Source organism: Condylura cristata, unplaced genomic scaffold (genome assembly GCF_000260355.1).
Source record: "Condylura cristata isolate star-nosed mole 26May11 unplaced genomic scaffold, ConCri1.0 scaffold00031, whole genome shotgun sequence".
Lineage (NCBI taxonomy): Eukaryota > Metazoa > Chordata > Mammalia > Eulipotyphla > Talpidae > Condylura > Condylura cristata.
Genome location: NW_004567132.1, coordinates 14,750,900 through 14,768,273, shown reverse-complemented (window position 1 = coordinate 14,768,273; position 17,374 = coordinate 14,750,900). Strand labels below are relative to the sequence as shown.

The window sequence follows — 17,374 nt, the reverse complement described above, 5'->3', positions numbered from 1 at the left end:
CTGGAAAAAAAGATGAAGATATTAAAATACTTAGAAATGTGCACACACTTATGTGTATTATCAGATGTACAAATAATAAAAATTAAAACCGTAAGCCTAAAATTTCAAAAGCTCCATTTTCCAAGACAGTATTCTTTGAATTACAGATGACAACTATGATTACGTTTGTTATTAAACAACTATTTAATGATGAAAACCTGTCAACAACAACTGACTACTCACAAAGCAATGTGAAATAGCATGGAACTTGTAACATACAACATTATATGTAACAAAACCAGTCACCCCTCTCTTAAGATTCTCTCCACAGGAGAAGAAAAACAATTATGCATGGATAGTGATGATTAACTTTACAGAGCGTTGTCCATGTGGCAGAGAACTACTCTGAGCATTTTACATGAACTTATTAATTTAATTCTGCCAACAATCCTCTGAGGTAAATAAATTTTTACAGAGGACATGAAGGACTGTGTCTTAAGGATAAGTTACTCATTTTAACTCCATAATCCATGCCCTTAACCACTAAAGGATTTGAAAATACCTTGCAGCTCTCAGGTAGTTTATTAGTTCTAACGGGTTGGTATCTGGACTATCGGAGTGTAATATAACACATTCTGACCCACTTCTTAGAGAAAGAGTTCTTGAGCAGGACTTAGTTCAGGAACAAGATCAGCAGCCACAAAATTTTGCCCAACTGCTAACAGTTTAAAAAAAAAAAAAGAAAGAAAGAAACAAACAAAACAGCATGCCTAGTCTCTTAGGTATCCATTTTAACACCCAAAAGAAATGCAGGGTGCGAATCATGAAGTCTTGAGGCATCCACATCTACTATGGAAATCCACACTGCGTTCTATTTGATAATCCTCATTTTCTAGTTTAAACTACAATTTTTCTTCTATATATGTTAATGAAAGGTTAATTTTGTTGATAAATGGGCTTTATCTGAAAATTTGCAACTCCAGGAGCACACATGTTGTTTCTTCCCCATAATAAAATAAAAAAGGAACAGATTTCAGTCAGTCATCTAATTACCACATGGAGTTGTGAATAAGTTACCAGTTGGAGATATCTACATTTTAAGTCCCAGAACTTACATATGTATTTCCTAATGTACCTCACCTGCCTTACCTCATACTAGTTATAGAATTCTAGAGCAGCACTTTACCAACCATGCTCTGCAGAAATTAATGGTCTGTACGATAGTACATCTTCTATGAAGGAATTCTCTGGTCAAAAAAGAGGGGTACAGGCCCTCCCTGGTGGCGCAACAGATTAGGATGCAGCACTGCAAGGGAGCAGCAGCCGCTTCAGTGCAAGTTCAATCCCAGCCCCAGAGGTGATCCACATGGCGTGGCAGACCTCTTCTGACCCACCCACTGCTCCCCTCAGCAGTGTACTCTGTCATTCTGCCTGTTCTGCTCCCCAGTCTCTCTGGTGAAGACTCTCACCCCCTGCAACTCTGGTCTGTACCCCAACTCTGTACGAATAAATAAATCTTTTAAAAGAGAGAGAGAGAGAAAGAGAGCCCTCCTTGGTGGCGCTGCAGTTAAAGCACTAAAGGACAAAAGCCACTTCCGCATGAGTTCAATCCCTGCCTGCCCAGGAGGTGACCACATGGCAGGGAAGACCTCTCCTGACCCGCCTGCTGCTCCCCTCAGAAGTGTACTTTGACGATCTACCTGTTCTGCTTCCCACTCTGTCTCTGGTGAAGCCTCTCACCACCCTGCACCTCTGGCCTGTACCCCAGTTCTGTATGCATAGATATACATCTTTAAAAAAAAAAGGGGGGGTTTCAAATGCCTCCTGCACATTAGATTCTGAGATACCCTTTTATAAAATAAAATTTAAAAAAAACCAACCTCTTTATTCTTTTTCATTCTGTACTTCCAAAAGTTAAGTTTTTTCTTCACGTGTATTGCAGGGGAGATAGCTGAAGTATTTAGTAATTGGTAAGCAAGCAATGAGCAATCAGAATAGTAACCTGTCTTCAAAGTGTATAAGCAGTGTTCTGTATCCCTCCTTCCTCTATCCTTCTTAGTTTTTAGTTGCTGCAGAATATCCTCATAGAGGTCATACATTAGCAGTCTTCAGGGAGGGACTGCACGAGTTGGAAAAATGGGAATCTACCCTTGGGGCAGTGGGTACTTTTTAATAGGACAAATTTATTTCCATATTTTAACAACTGCCTATCTGTACCAATGTGCGGTCACTGATTATAAGTCTGAAAAGACACCAATCTTTCACAGAACAATCTGGAATAAACATGGAGAAGAATTAACACACCTTTTCCAAATGAAAGAACTGTAACTATCAATAAGCGGGGGGGGGGGGGGGGGTGTTTTAATAAAAAAAAAAATCACACTAGTTCTATGTTTAGTTTCATTACAAAATCTAATATACTAAATGAGGACAAAGTATTAAGTTAACCATTGTTAACTTAATTTGGCTCTCCCAAATCTCTCTCTCCCTTCTCTAAGAAAAGTTGAAAACCTGTTTAGTCATATTTTATTAAGCACTCTGACTACAGAACCTACTAGTCAGAAGAAAATTTCCCTCTTCACACACATATTCTGGGAAAGCCACCATTAACAAGCAAATGTCACTCATTAGATCTGTTCTGCCAACTTCCTTTCTAAAAATAAGTTTTTTAATCCTCACAAATTTAAATCAGTAATTCTCCTAACCTTTATTCCAACAGTCCTTCCCAATTTCAGACTTTCAAGTATTTATTTCACTGTTTGTACTCAGTAACATTTTCAGATAGTAATTCACTAATAAAATCAGCAAAAAACCTTCAAATGCTACCTATACTTTCGAAACTTGGTAGAAAAGTTCTGACAACTAGTTTGAAACATTAAAAAAAGAATTTGATACTTTCCTGTAAATGTTTAGCAGCTCCAGTTCTATTCACACCTCAATGAAATATTTGAAGTGAAAAGCATAAAACACAGTGTTTGGCATTGGTAAGAACTGACAAATACATTTTTTAAAAAGTTTATCTACATGTTATATACCAAATGACTTATCTTCATTGGTTTAAATAATGTTTAATAATCTTGTACTTTCTTTGTTAATGAAATCAGTTGTCACATTTCACTTGCATAATTTTCATTTTTAAAATATAATATATATTTTTAATCATTTAGGGAAATTACTGTTTGCTCCTCTTAGTTATCATTTCCATTCACTCCAAATAAAATGTTTTAACTGAAAGAAAGCTTGCAATCATATTTCAAGCTTTCTATTTGTACGCACTTACAAACTTTTCCTTCACAATTATATAATTCTGTAGTCTTATTTCTTCAAATGTAATTTAAAGGCAAACAAATTCTACCATCTTTCTTTCCTTATTATGTAATTTTCAACTTAACTATCAGTCTTATCAGTGATGCCCCCAAGTAAAAGTACTTAATGAAGATATTAACGTCAATAGTTCAGGAATTTATACCTTCTCAATCTACTTGGGGAATAAAATACCAAAATTATTTATCAAGTCCTTCCAGCCATGTTAAGAAAATAACTTAAATGGACAGTTTTTTCAGTAAAATAAGGAGGGGAACTTGCATAGTCACAGGTGGGCAGGAGAGCATCCTATCATTTAATAACAATTTTTAACAATTTTATTTTAAATCCAGTTATTATTCATCCATCTAACAAATAACTGACATTGCCTTTCTTGGGAAAGCAGCAAGCTTACTAAACCAGAACAGAACCGTTCTTTCACAGTGCTAATAACAGTTTTTAAGATGGAGCTGTGATTGTGTAAGAATCAGAGAAACCAAAATAGTTAAAAATCTCTTCAAAGTTTCCCCTTTCACATCACTGCAATTAAAAGGGTTTGCAGAAACTCCAAGAAATAAAGATTTACAGGGACTGCAAACTGGCTGAATTAACCATGGTCCATCCGTATTTCAGAGCTGTAGAAAGTGATTTTACATCCCCAAAGGATATATACTCTAAGGATAAAATAAGATAGGACACCCTAGTGGATTAAAAAAACTGTTTCAAGTTGTATTTATTTTTTAAGTAAGATTATGGACAGAAAATAAATACGTGTTAAAGATAATATGACTAAAAAACAAAATTATGTATATAAATGTAAAAACTGATACCATCACCTATGTTTAAAATCAAACTGGTTTCAAATCCCCAAGCAGGAAATGCAATCCTAGGTACTTCAAATCTGCTATGAGAAGTCATTCACTAATTTGACAATAATTTATAAATATTGCTACTATCACAGAATTTATACAACCAAGGTAACAATAAACAAGAATACTAACAACAAAGGCTTATTATAGTAGATATAACTCTTGTTTATTATCATAAAAGAACATCCCATTTTATGGAAAATTTTTGTAATAGCTGAAAAAGCTTCATCCTTTACATTTTAACATGAATGTTTTTAAAACAAATTACTTCCCAATATGTGTTTCTAAATAAGTATTTGTAATTTTTTTTTCCAGATGCACAGCACAGTAATATGTAGTACTGAAAGGCTATATTTGGAAGCACACAGAAAATAAAGATCATTTGAGCTGGACAGGAGCTTAAAATTTTGGAGACAGAATACAAGTCCAAACAAGAAGGCAGACCAATACTCCATGAAAGTGTTTTTGTTTACTTTTGCTTTGCAGGAAACAGTAAATACAAACTAGAACAATCCATCCTCCAATTAAAAAAAAAAAAAAAGTATGACCCAAAAAAGATTAACGAAACCTTATTTAGGGGTTTCAGACTCTATACTTTCAAGACCTATATTTCAATGGTAATGACAACTCCCTATACACTGCTAGAAATTTATAGCTAGTGATTCTTTTACATCACCACACGGCTGATGCCTTTTACTGTTATCACCAATTCTGTACTTCTCAAACTTTGTTTCTTGTTTTTGTTTTTGGTAGTCAGCAGAGTTAAAGGAAAAACTTAGAAAACTATCCAAATACTGCAGTCTACTGGGATAGTAAGATGGATATATATTAATTTTTAAGTGGTTATTATTACCATCTCTTTTTCCCCTTCTTATGAATTTAGTGGAAAGGGGTGAGTGCAGGATCATTCATTCAGTTTATTTCAGAATCAACCAGTTATTAATATATTAAGTTTTTCAAACATGACAAAGCCAGTCAACTACAGTGCAGTTGGCCAATATTATGACAATACTAAAGTACAAGAAAAGGACTTTAAAAAAAAAAAGACAGTGAATGTCCAAGTTAAGTTTTGAGGGATAAATACCTTTGAAAGTTCTGAGGGACCCAGAAGAAATGAGGTTTTAGATATGGTCTTACTAAGCATGTGTTTACCAAACTCTAAAATATTTTGGATAGCCTGTGTTCAAGCTTATGAGTAAAATACTCATTAGATGAAACAGTTGTGCCAAAATGATTTTCAAAATTATAGACATATAAGCCTAAAACTACACATTCTGACAAAATTATAAATTCTGGACCGAGAAAAATATAGCTCAATAAAAACACTTCAACCTTCAGGAGCCTTGCAACTATTTGATAAAATCATCTATAAGGATATAAAAAATACATTAAGACAGAACCTATCTTCTCTTACCGATTTTGACTTTTGTATTTTATCCCAAAATTATCCATTTTCAACTCTATTCTCTCTCACCAGTTCTTTTAGCCACAAATGTTCAAAATACATTTACTCTCCATTTCTAACTAATCATAAAATTCGATGTATTCCTATCAATATTACTACTGTATACTCTTCCTTTTGCTCTTATCAACATCACCACCTTATTACAAACAAGTCCTTAGTCTACATCATAGCTGCCCTCTATACCAATTCAGTCTGTTGCTACCTTGTTAATATTTTAAATCACTTCTTTTAGTAACATTCCTCTACCTAAAATTCTTCACCATTTTACTGCTGTCTATGAGATACTGTCTAAACTTGTCAAACTGACAGTATATAACTTGATTGCAATCTACTTTTCATAACTTCATAGCTTACTAGTGATAATTAAAAGTCTTCTAAAATAAAATTGATCTATTTGCTATCTCCTGGCCACTTCCAACACATATTCTTGATTCCACATTTTATTCACACCCCATTCTCTAGATTATTCCTACCTGAGTCAAACTCTGAAACAAGACCTAACTCCCATCCCAATGACAATCACTTTCATCATTTCCTATGACATATTATGCTATTAATGTAACACAACTCAACAATGCAGTTAAAAAAAAATGCAATGTTTCAAATTCATTTCTGTTGGTAATATATCTATGTCAAGTGAGAATGATGTCCAGATTCAACATTTACTCTTGTGATCTTGGACAATTTACTTAATCTCCTGAGCATCAATTTCCCATCTGTAAGAAGGAAAACATACCTTCCTCTCTGAATTAAGAACCAAGTCAGATCAAATAAAAATATGTATAGTGTCTGATAAAGAAGCTGTCTAATAAATATTAGTTCCATTCTTCTCTCCTCACTTCTTCATTGAGCAGGGACTTTTCAAACAGACAAACCCCTCTTATGAGCATCAAGAATTTAAATCTGTCTCTGTAGAGTACTTAAATTTAGATGGAAAAAAGGGAAAGAGATTAAAAGCAGAAATCAAAAATTTCTATTCCTATTCACACACAACCTCTTTCCATTTTAACAGACTTACAAGAATTTAAAATTTAAATCTATAAGGCAACCTATCCAAACAATAGCTCCCAGTAATGTAGAAGTCTTGAATAAAAAAAAAAACCTTAAAATGCAGAGATCAGGAAAATATATGCTCCCAACTGCACAACAGTATGTTATAGTCTGAAGTTAAATTTCTTTCTTGACTATTATAAATGGAAAGCCTAGTTATCCACATGAATTCACTGATAAAACTTGCATAAAAGCACCACTTTACAGATTCAAGTACTTTACAAGTAAAATGATGAATCAGATTTTATTTAAAATAACCTAAGGGGGAAAAAACAGTTGTGTGTCTGTACCCTATGTGGGTACAGACTTTAATGAAATTTAATCACAGGTCAATACTTTTCCCCTCTCTATATTTTTTAACATGCTTGAACATTTCCAAAATTAAAAAGTGGGTTCTAAATATTAAGTATGACATTTTTAACAGAAATTTTTTTTAAAAGGGGGAAGAGTATATAAACAAAACTTCATTTTTCTCAATCTAATTTTAACAGCATCAAACCAAGATTTATCAAGCCAAAATAAGCTAACTTCTTGTGATTTAACAGTTGGTGTATAATACTTTCAGATTTAAGTTCACAATCTCATTTCAATTCATTATTTCCTACACCTTTCCTTCCCTCACGACTTTTCATCAGTTTCATTTACATCCTCTTTCTCTATTTCAATATAACTTTTCAGTGGAAAAGTGGAAACTTTTCAGTAGCAAAAAAACTAGTGAAACAAAGAAAGTAAAATTAAATAAAAGCAAGCCAAGTAGTTCTTGAGAAGCAACCTCTCATTAAGAATTAGATTATGCCATATCAAAGAAATTAAACCTGGTCTTTTGAGAATGATACTGATGTAAGTGGAAACAGTACAGCCAGACAGGAACCAGTAAGAGAAAGATAAATTTGACATTCATATCTGGAAAACAACTAAACAAAGACAGCCATCATAAAGCCACTTTTCATTTTCTTTCCAAAGCTCTGGCCAACAGGTTCATTCACTTACAGAAATGTATGAAAAATCAACTTATGAAATCATTACATTTGGACATCTGAGCTAATTAATATTCCTTTGAAAATAACTGTAATTAAATGTTAATCCTTTTAAGTAATTTTATTCTTGATTATGTTCGTTACAGAAAACAGTATAAAATGAAACCACGACCTAGAATGAACTAATTTTTTTATGTGATTTCTTCTCTATTATGCATGTGTAGGCACACATGGGTGGAAAGGGAAGGATTACTATTTTCAATCAACACTTCTCTATATTTAGTATTTTTCAAAAACAGGAACATAGGGTTACAAAACATTCTGATATTCTGAAGAAATTTTTCCTATTTTGACAAGTAGCATTTTAAACTATGTACGTTTAAGAACTAAAATATGCCGCTCTGAAATGAGAAATTGTCACTAAAATGTCAATCATAAAAATCCTTTTAGAAACACTAGTAGCATAAAACTGAGTTCTTGAGGCAAGCATGAAAAAAGGCCTGATGGATTAAAAAAGTGTCATTTGAGATTTCCTATGGTATTTCTGAGATATTCACCACCATGGTTAATCAAAAACTGCCTATGAATTTCAGAAGGAAGGGAATCCTTAATTTTCTTTACAAGTATTAGTAATCTGAAATTTAAAAATCTAAACATCAAAAATCAGTCAGACTATGATGATTCCTTCAGACTTATAATGAAAAAACTTGTATTTAACTTCACACTTTAACTTTTAGCCCTTCAAAGTTTACAGCACTTTACTATGTATTACTTTATTTGGGTCTCACGATACTGTGAGCAAGGAAATCCCATTTTACAGACTAAGCAAGCTTTAGAACAAAGAGGCAAGATGACAACCAGAACCTACCACTCCTCTCAGTGCTCTTTCTATGTTGTATTCAGTGCAAATTAAATTTATAGCTTTGCTTTTGCTAGTTTTATAAAACAAGCATTATGTTCATTATCCTCCCCCAAAGAAAAATCATCATCTTCATAACATGCCACAAAGAGCAAACTACCTTTTTTTCTATGGATATACCCACATACCTTGCTTGGTGCTGCTTGTGACCTCAGAATAAATTCACTTTCACACCTAAGAAAGCCAGTATTATACTGGTCAGTAAATACAAATGTAGCATGCCATTTTGTGCTTTCCTCAGTTCCACTGCACTCTTCTGCTAATTTGTTTCAGCATCTTTAATAGATCCCCTCAGCCAACCCTTTTTCTATCATTCATTATGCCCCCTTATATCCCACAAAAGGCATGTAAGTCACCATTACAAACATGACAACAGTGTGGACAGAGTATCACACAAGTTGTTAAAACACCAAAATGTGGTATCTCAAGGAAACTGTCAAGAAACAGAAAGAAAAAAATAGGCATAGTATTCTAGACACTTATCTGGTATCATGAAGGGGACCACAAACCTCACTGCTACCTGGAATGACTGGTAAAAATTACACTTCCGTGGGGAAGCTCTATTGCTAACACACAATGCCAAGAAATATAAACTACCATGAGAACCATACATCCACCCAACATAACACTAATTTTATAGTTATTTCCAATTAAAAAAAAAACTTCCTGATAAATGGGATACATGAATGTAATCAGATGCTTTTTTAAATAAAACATGTACACTGCATATATATGGGTCTTAGAACACAACGCTATATTCATAGCAAATGATACCCTCCTGCAGATGTGTGCTGGTATCCTGCTTACCTTGTTACCCTCAACAAAGATAATGCTCAAGTTCAAGAAACCACCTGATGCAAGTAGGAATAAAGAGATCTTTCCTGGGATATGCTTTAAACTAGGAATGAAAAAGTGGGTGATGTTTTAAAACCGAAGTGCTGTTGATAGCATGTTCATAATTATCAGTGAGAAAGCACAAGCACTGAAACAAAATGACGACAATACAACAGAGGCAAGGTGACCAATACAGTACTGAAGACATCTAAAATGCAGTTCCCAACTGCTCCTAAGGCCCAACTGCATCCCTACTCTCGAGTGTTCACTTCTTTCATGAAGCATACAAGCCAAAAAATGTTCCCATCTGCCTAAAATCAGTTTCCAAAATGTTCCATAAAGCATACCTAGACAAGCTGATTGCTAAATACATTAAAGTCTTTACCAAGTACAAAAGACCATACAGAGTGTTACTTTTGGGGAATAAGGAAACAAACATGTATCTACTTATGGCTACAAAGTAACAGGAAAGATAACAAAAAACAATTGACTACCTAACAGAGGCAAGATGACCAATAAGGGGTAATGTCTAAAAAGGACTGGAAATGATATTTTATATGTATCATAAAATTTTGACTTTGAGAATCATTAATAATCTATACTTTCTTAAAATTAAATCAACAAGGGTGGGAAAAATAATGTAAAGCCATCTTTTTTTCAAATGAGTATTATAATCCACTGAAAGTGAAAAAAACTAATCCAAGTAATTTATAAATCCACTATTTGATTTATATATCTCAATTTTGGTAGATAAAGGAAAAAGGTAAGAACTACAAACAAATTCTTTAGTAGTTTCTTATATTTTGTTGTGGTATGGGTGAAGCAATTCTTAAATTATTTCAGATGTATCACAGAACTGAGTATTTAAGTAAATGTTTGATAATGCTGGGAATGTGGGCTCTCACTGTAAAAGATACATAAATATGAGTTGGGACAAAGAAGTGAACAGTAATAAATTGCAAGTTAATTCATAATTCTAGTCAACAAATGTAAATGTAGAGGGACTACTAAAATTGGAAAATCATTATGAGGAACTATTATAGTAAAAACTGGTTCAAATTTATGTTAAAGCACAGAAAATTTTGATGAGGACCAGACATTCACATGATCTAAAGTCTCTCTCCACAGATAAGTTTAAGGAGGGAGTTGTGTGGGGAAGGGGGGGGCGAGGGGCTGGACGAGCATCTAACAATGTGACCAAACATATGGCAAAACATACTATCATCCATGAAGGGCAAACGAACATCATGTACTCCCAGATGTAATATCCTGGGGACAGAGTATCATTCATGTAATTCCTCTGGCCAGGGATGCATAAATCTGAATCTAATCAGAGGAAACATTAGACAAATCAAAAGTGAGAAATGTTCTATTAAAAGAAGATTGTGTTCTGGGCCCTCCCTGGTGGCGCAGCGGGTTAAAGCACAGCACTGAGAATCTAAAAGCCGCCTCCGCATGAGTTCGATTCCCGCCTGCCCCGGAGGAGACCACATGGCGTGGCAGACCTCTCCTGACCCGCCCGCTGCTCCCCTCAGCAGTGTACTTCGTCGATCTGCCTGTTCTGTTCCCCACTCTGTCTCTGGTGAAGCCTCTCAATGCCCCTGAGCCTCTAGCCTGTACCCTAGTTCTGTATGCATAAATAAATAAATCTTTAAAAAAAAAGAAGATTGTGTTCTTCAAAAAAATGTCAACTTCACAAAGGGCAAGCAGGACATGGAAATATTCCAAAGTAAATAATAGAGAGACATGACAACTAAATTGTAATGTCTGATCCTGTACTAGACAGTGTAAAAAAAACTGCTATAAAGATTGTTGGGACAAATGACGAAATCAGAATAAATAACTGGCCAATTTTAAATTTATTAAATTGGTAATTGTTCTGTAACTACAGGAGAAAATATCCAATTCTTAGGAAATAAATAGGGTAAAGGAGCACAATAAATACAACTTTCTCTCAAATAATTTAGGAAATTAACAGGTATCTGTGGGTGTACAGAAGAGAAGAAAGGGAAAAGAAAAGGGTATTTCTTGCAGCCAGGGCTTTAACTCTTTCAAAATGTTAATGGCCCAACTTTTAATCTAACTACCTTAGTTACACATCAAGTCAAAAAGGACTACAAGCCAGTATGGCAACTGGCAGAAAACTTGGAATATGGTAATAAGCATCAGTCTGAAACTTTTACTATCCTTGACAAATCGTCAAGTTGGGGCTTCTTTTTCTGCATCATGTTCACTCCCTAATGACTGTTACTCAGTCCATTATGCAATACATAGTAATTTGATCTTTGGGGAAATTTCCACTGATTTGAAGATACCCACCCTGCTAGGAAAGATGCCAGTGAATGACTTCATACAAAATTGGTTAACTCCCTTAAGTAAAATTGAACACTAATTTAGCAGTGTTAAAAACATAGACTTAGATTCAATGTTGGTCCCATTGCCTTCTAAAAATGTTACCCTGAGCGAGACTGTTACCCTGTCTGTCTCATCATGTGGAAAAATGGGAATGTTGGTAAAGTTAAAATTCTAACTACTGACATGTAACACGTGCTCAAAAATGTTCACAGTGAACAAAATACTTACATAAGTAGGTAGGCATTTGTTCTAATTATTAAGACAGGTAGTTTCTGAAAATTACAATGTGGTAGTAGAAAGAGAAATGACTATATACTTGAGTAGTGCATGAAACACAACTGGTAAAATCAGAATGCTGACTGAATTATAGTAATAAATTATCTCAGGCATAAGCGTACATTTTTTTTGCTAAATATTTTAAAGAAAATTTTGAACTTATAAATAGCCTAATGGATATGTGAGATTTTAGTTAATAACAACTAAGATAGAAGGCAGAGACAAGACTGACCATTAACTTATAAAAGCTGCTGTATGACAGGTACATGGCAACTATAATATATATATATTACATAAATATAATTTCTCTCTGCTTTGTATATTTAAAATTTCCATAATAAAATGTTTGTTGAGGGGGTCTCCCTGGTTAAAAGCGCAGCACTGTGAGGCTGTCTGTAGCCACTACAACATGGGTTCCGTCCCCAGCCAGGGAGGTGACGCACATGGCATGACAAGCCTCTCCTGTCTCACCTGCTGCTCCTCTCATTGCATTTCAGTCAATATGCCTGTTCCGCTCCCCACTCTGTCTCTGGTGAATCCTATCACCCCCATATCTCTGGCCTACAGGCCTTATGTTTAAAAAAAAAAAAAAAAAGACAGTTTCTTAAAAATGAAGAAATTAAAATGAAAAGAAGGGTTGGCAACATTTATACATTAGCAGGGCAACAAGAAAATTAACTGAAAGTTTAATAAAATTAAGACTGGAGATAGGTGGGAGAAAAGTTTTTAAAAATGTTATAACTATAAATTTATATTGGTTTTTAAGGGAGTCAAAAAACTTGAGCAATAATCCAAAATATAAGTACCCCAATGTAACCACTAAGAAAATATCAAAACATGTACTCTAAAATTCTCTTGTGGTCCCTGAACTTTCTTCTTTTCAAATCAGAAGCCTTATTATTCCTGACCTATAATTTGTAATAACTCACCTTTTCCTTACCCTTTCTTATATCTTCCATACACCCATTTTCCTCCCATTTTCAGTTTCAATCACAACTTTCAGGCTACAGTGAATAAAATCGAAGCAATGAAAGAATAAGTAAAGTTGGATACAAAAAGAGACTTTCTGGCTCTAACCACAGATATAATTATTTTCAGTTTGGAAGCTCTCTAAACTGCATTTCAACAGTTAGTATAGCACCTGTGTCCCAGAAAAGGTCGTGTCCCATAACGTGTCACTGGTTACCCATACTGGAAGCACTATTTCTTAGTATATGTGTTATGTCATTATGTATTGGGAGATTAACTCAAACCTTAACCAGCTTATTAAGTCACTGTGGAAAGAGCATGATTTTGACTCCCAACGGCCTGTGTTCTTACTCAGCACCAGCAACGACATGCTGAGTTCAAGTGAGGTCTGTACACAGCACGCACTGGGACAGATATACAAAGAGGAACAATCATATAATAAATGATTCCAATTTATTTTAATAAGAGCCAACAGAGGCATATATAAAGTTTATAGAAGCACAATATTTTATTGAAAAACCGGATTATCTTTCAGCTCCCAAATTCTATTATAATTTAAGATCCTTTAAGCCTCTTCTTTTTTTGCTAGAAGGGAGTGTTTATAAGTTATTGTTTTCCCATCAAAAGATGCTGAGTAAGCAATTAAAAACTTAGGGTTAAAGTATAGTTAGTATTAAATACCAGTATATGCCAGGGGAATAAGGGCTCTCCATACATTGTCTCACTTAACCTCACAATTACAAGCAGAAATACTATTACCACCATTTTACAGATAAGAAAACAAAATTTCAGAGAGACTAAAAGAACTTACCAAAATTTCACCTAAACAGTAAGAGGAAAACAGGGACTCGAATCCAGATCTTCTGATTCCAAAGCCTATTCTCTTTTCCACTACACTATCTGTCTCTCATTTTCTTTCACTACATAAAAACAAAATTTCCAGAAATCACTTTCTTAAGAGCACACAAGAGAGAATAAGACAGCCATGAAGCACAGAGACAGCACTGGTTGTGAGAAGCACCTTTTAAACTGTAGTATCTGCTGTATACATGCTCCCTAACAAGACACAAAGATTACAAAACTGAAAAAATTATCCAAGATAAAAAATATGTGTAGCATGAATAAACACATCCTGAAAACAAGTTAATAAAAATATTTAGATTTTGTAATTTCTTCCAACTGTTTTTATCTTTACCCTGACTTGTTTCCAACACTAACCAGAGGGAACTGCCCAGCATATTTTAGTGTATTAGCGTGTTGGATTCCACGTGATTATTTAAAAGTACATATTACACAGTATGAGAATACAAGTATATATGAAATGCTAACTTTTTTTAAAAGAAAAAGAATGCAACACAAAAGCCCGCTAATTTTTGAGGGCTTAATATCAACAAAATTTAAACGCTTGTTGAAAAAAAATCTAATGTGTTTATTTTCTGTGTAAACCACTAAATTCACCATTTCTAAAAACTTTTCCAGCCTGTCAATTTTTAATGGCAAATCTGAACCAGCAAACATCTTGTTAAACCTGTTACAACCAATGAAGAAAAACTGAATCCACAGCTAGTTAGAAAAAGAATTTAAATCAACCTAGGTCGCCGGATGCCGGTAACAAGTTTTCCTTCAGAACTCCTTCAGAGCTAGGTCTTAGATTATGTTCTATCCCATTTTCGCGTAGCACAAACTTCAGGATTAAGAAAAATTCTCTTGAAGCAGCCTTCATTGTTTAGTTCAACCAAAGATTTAAACTCCCTCGTTCGCAATTACTTCAAGCAACAAAGATCGTTTCAAACGTCCTCAGGGATTCGTGCGTGTGATCGCGATACACATTCTCCCCCCTTTAACAAAACGAGCCCCGGCTAGGAATCACACAAAAACAAGGTACTAACGACCCGTACTTCACGATTCCTCCGAGATCTTTAGAAGTAACTATCACAGTCCTTTACGAGCCCTCCGAATTCTGCAGAGGTGACATTTTCCTTGCTTTCCACCAGCACAAGGCAGGCGTCGGAACACCGACCCGCACAGCCGCTGGCGTCTAACGCTCCCTCCTCCCTTCATCCCGACTCTCCCCTTCTCAGACCCAAACGCAAACAAGCTCTTCTCTCCACGCTTCTTGCACCACGTCGCTCGCCACAAGGCTCAGCTCAAGCTCCACCGCCTCTCTTCCAGGCCGCATGGGGTTACTCCCGCCGCAGAGCTCCCTCACCACCGCTTCCTCCGCTGTCAGGCCCGCAGCTGCCTCCGCAGGCCCCCGCCGATGGGGAAGGGGCCGTCACGGCCTTGCCAAAGGGCTGTTCTTTCTCGCCCAGCACCGCGGCTTCAGGAGGCTCTTCCAGAGTCAGGGTCCGAGCACCGGTGCCCGGCGGCCCTCCAGGGCGATGAGGTGGAGAGACGCCGCAACCGGGCTGCCAAGCCTCCCTCCCATCCCGGGGGTCCCCCCCAACCTCCTCCCGCCCCCGCCGCCTGCTCGCCGCCATTTTGTGCGCAGCCGCTGCGACACACATACAATAGTCGGCCCGGGTCTCACAGGAAAGGTTCAGGACCCCCACGCTACGGGATCCACCTTCCAGCCCCCGTCTCCCCACGAAGCAGCCGTCCTACCTATGCCTACCCGACTAACAGCCGGATCCCATTTGCGCCCCACAATTTAGCACTCAGCCTCCAGGTCTCGACGCCGAAGAAGCTACCGCCTCCAGAGCCGCACGCATGCGCGCCTACCCAGCCTCGGCGAGTCCCCGTCCGCTGCCAGCGCCTGCGTACCGCCCGCGACGCGCTAGCCCCGGGCACAGGAAACTTGGTTCCAGAAGGGGGCGCGCTCGCGTGTGGCGTTCCCGGCGTCTACAGCAAACCTGGGGCACCAGATAAGTCAGGGCCGCCACCTGTTCTCGTGTCGGTCCTAACCAAATCGTGCGCACATTTAAATACCTCTATTGTTTCACCGCCTCCACGAAGTCTTCCGTGATTATTTATACCTTCAAATAACATTTGAATAGGTAATACTCTGCCGGCAATAGCAGTGCTTTGTACGGTTAAGGTTATGTTTGCCTTTACCCATCGCCTTAAATATATTTTTGGCATCCCTAGAGCAATGATGTGATGAATATCAGTCACTCAAAATATCGGGCAATCAGAATTCAACTAGATTGAGCTAAAAGCAAAACGCTTTGAAAATCCTCTCATGATGGTATTTCACAAATTAAAATACGTATGTGGTATTTAAGCCTTGTTTTACTGATGAAAAAAGTTGAGTGGACAGAGACTGCATAACTTCGTTAAAAAAAAAAAAGGTTTATTTATTTACTTATGTGTACAAGAACTGGGGTACAGGCCAGAGGTGCAGGGCTGAGAGGATTCACCAGAGACAGTAGGGAGAACAGAAGGATTGACTGAAATACACTGCTGAGGAGCAGCGGGCAGGTCAGAAGAAGTCTGCTGAGTAATGTGGGTCACCTCTCTGGCTGGGAATCTAACTCGTGCTGAAGTGGCTTTAGCTTCCTCGCAGGGGATCGAACTTGTGCTGCAATGGCTGCGATGGCTTCATGGTGCTGCACTTTAACCTGTTGCACCATGAGGGAGGGCCAGGCTGAGTAACTTCTTATTACTCTACTATATCAACATAAAACTCAATCTTTGAGTAAAATCTTGTAAAACTTTTCTAGTCCTACTTTATGGATATCACGCAGATGATATACATAGCCTGAGTCTCATACTAGCACTAATCTGCTGCGCCACCAGGGAGGGCCCAAGCAGATGCATTTTTTAAATTCACATTAAAATAAGCATAGAAAAGGCTAGAAAAAAATGAATCTTATGAAATATTCTGCATTCTTATTTCAAGCTAAAAATCCTTCTAGAGGCAACAAGCCAAAAACAAAAACAGCTAGTTGCTCTTCCAAAACTTGAAGTAACCAATGTTTGATGTATTTTCGTTCACATATTTCCTTATATTCTTATAAGTACACACAACATGTTATTTTCATGTAATGGGAAATGTTCTTTATTCCTTTAATCAAAAATTGGCATCTTAGCCGGCAACTTGCTTTTCTGACATTTCTGCGAGTAAACTGTATAAATAGGCTCTTCTTTCAAGAGTTCCATGATATTCATAGTATAACTCTATCATTAATTATTCAACTTTTTAAACACCAAATTTGTTTTCAGGGTTTTTTTTTAAATAAGGTGTATTTACTTATGTATACAGAACTGGGGTACAGGCCAGAGGTGCAGGGGCAGTGAGAGGATTCACCAGAGACAGAGTGGGGAGCAGAACAGGCCGACTGACAAAGTACACTGTTGAGGGGAGCAGTGGGTGGGTCATAAGGGGTCTGCCATGCCATGTGGTCACCTCCGGGGCGGGGATCGAACTCATACTGAA

General features: G+C 36.6%; 1 protein-coding gene across 4 annotated transcripts in view; it reads right to left on the bottom strand.

Annotated features, from left to right (window-relative positions):
- Positions 1 to 15,706, bottom strand: part of ZNF638 (zinc finger protein 638) — a 71,635-nt gene extending 55,929 nt beyond the window's left edge. For 2 of the 4 annotated variants that reach the window (XM_012731544.1, XM_012731546.1), the window contains exon 1: positions 15,611 to 15,683. The gene's annotated coding sequence lies outside the window, so the exon portion shown is untranslated. Of the gene's footprint in view, positions 1 to 15,600 lie in introns of all 4 variants that reach the window. The other 2 variants (XM_012731547.1, XM_012731543.1) reach the window with 2 other exon arrangements.
- Between the last annotated feature and the right edge of the window lie 1,668 nt (positions 15,707 to 17,374).